This window comes from Trachymyrmex cornetzi, unplaced genomic scaffold (assembly GCF_001594075.2).
Source record: "Trachymyrmex cornetzi isolate Tcor2-1 unplaced genomic scaffold, Tcor1.1 scaffold380, whole genome shotgun sequence".
NCBI lineage: Eukaryota > Metazoa > Arthropoda > Insecta > Hymenoptera > Formicidae > Trachymyrmex > Trachymyrmex cornetzi.
Genome location: NW_017298535.1, coordinates 700,505 through 705,779, shown reverse-complemented (window position 1 = coordinate 705,779; position 5,275 = coordinate 700,505). Strand labels below are relative to the sequence as shown.

The 5,275-nt window shown below is 35.4% G+C and overlaps 1 pseudogene; it reads left to right on the top strand.

The window, feature by feature from the left end:
• Window positions 1–273: 273 nt before the first annotated feature.
• LOC108763718 (putative nuclease HARBI1) lies at window positions 274–1,782 on the top strand (annotated as a pseudogene).
• Window positions 1,783–5,275: the final 3,493 nt, after the last annotated feature.

Below are 5,275 nucleotides of genomic sequence, written 5' to 3'. Positions count from 1 at the left end.
GTGATTGGTTCTACAATAAGCCAGCATGAAATCAAGCAAGAAAAATAGCACCGATTCTATCACGAAAAGGCTGATCCAGCGGATCAGCCAAAAGCGGGGCCTGCAAGCCATACAATTTCCAGCATAGCAGCCAGTCAGATTGCCAGCACAGTAGCACGTAAGCAATCCAGTAGGAAAAAAAGCATCGTGTGCTGCTGGCTTTAGTTGTAATATATCCTAAATGGAATTGGCACTAATTCTTTATGGAGGCTAACGGAATATATATATATATATAATTTAGAAAATATTATACAATATTTAATAGAACCTAATATTCATTTAAATGTGATTAGACATCGTGCCAGAATAAAAAGTCGTAATAGATATTACTATGAAAGAATAATTCCTACATTTACTCAAGATCAGTTTAAGGAAATGTTTAGGATGGATCGAGTAACTTGTGAAGTAATTGTATAAAAAAATATTAATAAAATTAGTTAGAATGGATATTCCATCAATCAATTTTTACTTAATTCAGTTAAAGCGAGTTTGAATAATTTAATATCATATATGAATTAACGTCCATGCTTAATTTGTATGGGATAATTGTATATACTTCATTAGTGGTTTATTAATTGTAATGTAATGTATCTTTATGTTTATTTAATTACAGATTTTATCAATTGTCATTGGACAACACCTTGGAAGACGTGCAAATGAATATGCACCACTTCGAAAAAAAGTATTAGTGACAATATGGTTATTAAGTAGACCCGTGACTTTTCTAGCATCAGGAGATAGATTTAATATACCAACAAGTTCAACACATAATATTTTTAAAGATATCGTTAGTATACTTGCCAACTTGATGCCACAGTATATACAATGGCCAATCGTGCTTATAAAGATGTGTGTATAGATGTAAGTATTTATATTATTATCATTATTATATATAAAATAATTATTTGTAACAAGTTTGAAGAAGACTAATTACACTGGAAAAAGTTAAAATCTAATTTACTCTAATAAATAATTTTAATATCTATTTACATTAATCAAATCTTGCAGGTATTCGAACAGAGATCAAATGGATTTCCGGGAGTCATAGGAGCCATTGACGGTTGTCATATTCCATGCAAACAACCAAAAGACAACGCTCACGACTACTATAACAGAAAAGGTTTTCACTCAATAGTATCACAAGGTATTATTTTTACTGAATGTATGAAATCTATTGACATATTCATTTCAATAATGAACTTTATTCAATTAACTATTTTGAATTCCAGCTATTTGTGATCATCATGGAAAGTTTATTGATTGCTTCATTGGTTTACCTGAAAGAATGCACGATGCACGTATATTTAGAAATAGTCCAATTTACCAACATATGAAAAATGAAAGGAATACCTTATTTTTACCTGAAGAACACATAATTGGAGATACTGCTTACCTATTGATGATAAATTTAATGACACCATTTAAAGACACAGGACACTTAACAGATGCTCAATCACGATACAATATTAAATTTAGTTCAATTCGATCAAAAATTGAACAAGCATTTGCACGTTTAAAAACAAAATTTCGACATTTGAAATATTTGGATATTCAAGACTTTGAGCTTTGAAAAAAGATTATTGCAGCAACCTGTGTATTGCACAATTTTATTCTACATAATATGAATGATGATATCGATGAAATCGAAGAAATATCAAATGAAGAAATTTAAATATAAATTTAGGAAATGAAGAACACCCACAGATAATTGCCATTCAAAAACGCGAACGGATTATGCATATGTTATAGGCTACGGTCCACTTAGCGCTTCAAACGCTACAGAGCATTTGTAGCACTGATATGACTGGTCCATTTGATGCTTCGGAACGCTCCCAGCAACTCTGATTACGTCATCAATACGTCATCGTTTTTGCTCCCACTTCGCTTCAACTGCCTCACCTCGGGAGGTGGGTTGGCTGGAGCGTTCATGTAGCAATTGTAGCATTCGAAATAGTAATGGACCAATCGAAGCGTAGCGTTTGGAGCGTAACGTTAAGAGCATTTGAAAGAAGCAAGTGGACCGCAGCCATAGTAATGAAATATAAGAGAACTATTTCATTTTTTCGTTTTTTGTTGTATGACAAATTCTTCAAGCCTATTGTCCTACAACTAATCGACAAGCTTGAAAAACTTGTATGTTATACGAAATATCAGCCTAACAATTAAAGTGCAAGTGTACAACTAATAGCGTATTCGATTTACTGACTCGGGTCGAGTCAGTAATCGAATACGCTATAAATAATACAAATTAAATATAAAAAACATTTATTAGAAACGGGTGGCACCCAGTTGGACACGGTTCAATTGGACACGAGCCACTCACAGCGCTTGAGACTACAAAGCTCCTAAGCACCGGTCGCTGTGATTGGTGGTGTCCAATCGAGCCGTGATCAATCGGGATCACCCCCTCCCAATGATCGTGCCAATTCTTCTTAATTTTGACACGAGTCTTGATCAAGTAATGCCTCTAATTCTACATCTTCGAAAACCTTCTCTCTTCCACCGCTATGCCGGTCTTCGACGTCAAAATCACCGTTTTTAAAGCGTTGAAATCGGGTGGCACCCAGTTGGACACGAGCCACTCACAGCGCTTGAGACTACAAAGCTCCTAAGTACCAGTCGCTGTGATTGGTGGTGTCCAATCGAGCCGTGATCAATCGGGATCACCCCAGGTAATATACATAAATTCTTACCTCCCAAACAACAGGATATGACTCCCGGATATAACCTGCATTGTGGCCAGAGTCTAGAAATTACCTTTTCTAAAAATTACCTTGTCGCCGTGAATCTGCAGTGTTACACACTGTATATCACGCCGGAGTTTTTGTTTGGGAGGTAAGGACTTATGTATATTACCTCGATGCGTGCTTTTTAACGATATCACTTGCCAAGATCGCAACTAGCACTTGGTGGGTCTCTCATATTAGACAATTCTTCAATACCGCGCCTTTTGAATTAAATTCAAAATTAGTTCATTGCGTTGAATATTGGATAAGATACCAAAAGTAAATTACCAATACATAATTACGGATTCAACCGAATTGATCGTATGTTTCATTTCTATGCACATTGGATGAGATACAGAAAGTAAATAACTAATCCATAATTACTGATTCAAGTGAATTACAGATAGAAAAGAATTTAAAAAATTCAAAAACTTAATTCGACATCACTTCAATGAATAATTTTCAACATTTTTCAATAATTTCTCGTTTGCTGAAGATGTATTGTATATTTAATCGTTTGTAACTGAATGTTTATGTTTATGAATGTTGGCATATCAACATCGTTATGTAACAGCGAGCTATTAAACAAATAATTCCATAAGTAATCACTGGAATCTGTCATCTAATAGCACGGGCTTTATTAAGAAGGGTTTAATTAAGAAATGCGATTACCGTGTTAACGTGCTACTAACGAAGAATTGAATATCCTCAGTGAGTGTCCTCACCTGACTCCTTGGCTTATGGGTCTTCTCAATGTCGTCTTTCGTCCTTGCAATATAGCCCAGCCATTAGACAAATATGGGTTTAGTCTGTCGTATATCGCTACTAAAACCTTTCGTGCACTTTCACGGTAATTTATTCTAGACTTTAACACCTAAAAATATAATAAAAATCCACAAAGCAATTGATTTTTATTTAGTGCAACTCGTGAAACTTTTAAGGAAAAGAAAACTTATCTGAAATGCCTTAATGTTAGCTTCCTGGAAGCTTGCTAAATAATATTTGCGCTTTCTCGCACTCCATGCCAAGATCCTTTTGCCACTGTCTTTTCCACGAAGATATGGAATAAAAAAACTGAAATAGATAATCACGGAAATGATTCAAAATTCTAAACAATATTTAAATGTAAAATAATAAATTATAAATACCATATAGTTGGTACGGACTGCAATGTTGGACCAAAATTTGCTACGGACTGCATACAATGCCGATTGAATTCTTGCATGCAAATTCTTAATATACTCATCACGTATGATTAACTAAGTAACCATATGGTCCTTGGATAGTAAAATTGGATGCTTAGCTTCGTAAGATATGTCAGAATTTTTTAAACGACCACCTACCCGCAATAATCCATTCCGATCCAAAAACAGGTTAAGAGATAATATTTTACTTGTTTTAGATACTACTCCTACACGAATCAAATCCTGTATTTCTGGATCGAAATACTGATGCTACATTGTTGCAACGCCAGTACATTTCTGAAAGGAATTTCTGCAATTGTCAATGAATTGAAATACATATACCAATACTCTAATGGACTTGTCAAAACTGAATATCTAACGATTAAATTCTCAAATACATCTAATGTTTGTTTGACAACATATACATTGACCTTTGCTTGTCTGGTAATGTGTCCGGGTGTTGTGGATGATTATCAGGCTAATCCCTTTCGTCCAACGATAACCATTCTGGACCATTCCACCGTAATTTCGATTGCATTAAATCCAAAGAGCTTGCCCCGCGAGAAATGATGTCTGCAGGGTTACGTTTAGTGGAAATATGGTGCCAATCATTGATTTTGGTTAGTCTCTGAATTCCTCCAATACGATTAGATACAAATGCTGCAAACTTGTACGAATTTGATTTGATCCATGATAAGGCAATGATGGAATCAGTCCAAATATATATTTGATATGGTTGAAATTCAATTGCCTTAAGTAAACATACTTGCAGCTGAGCTAACAGCAAGGCTGCACACAACTCTAAACGCGGTAGTGAAATTGCCTTTGCTGGTGCAACTTGCAATTTGGATGCCAATAAATGTGTATGATAATCATTTTGTGATTCACGTATCCTTAAATAGCAGCAAGCTCCGTATGCATACTGACTGGCATCAGGAAAACCGTGAAACTGAACTTCTAGTGTTTCCATAGTTGGGCCAATCATTCGTGGAATACGTAACTCAATCAGTTTAGATATTTGTGTTCTGTAATCTAACCAACGTACTACATGGGCTGAAAAGTCCCGGGATTTTTAATGAAAACAAGCGTTTTTTGGGCAAAGTTATATTTATTCCTCAACATAGTTGCCTTCGAAGGCGATACACTTGGTATAGATTTTCCAACATTTCGATGCCCTTTCTGTAGTACGAAACGTCCAAGCCTTCGAAATACACCTCGGTTTCCGCGATAACTTCCTCATTCGATTTGAATCTCTTTCCCTGGAGCCACCGCTTGAGGTATGGGAAACTAACAAATAATAGTCGCTGGAGGCCAAGTCTGGAGAAT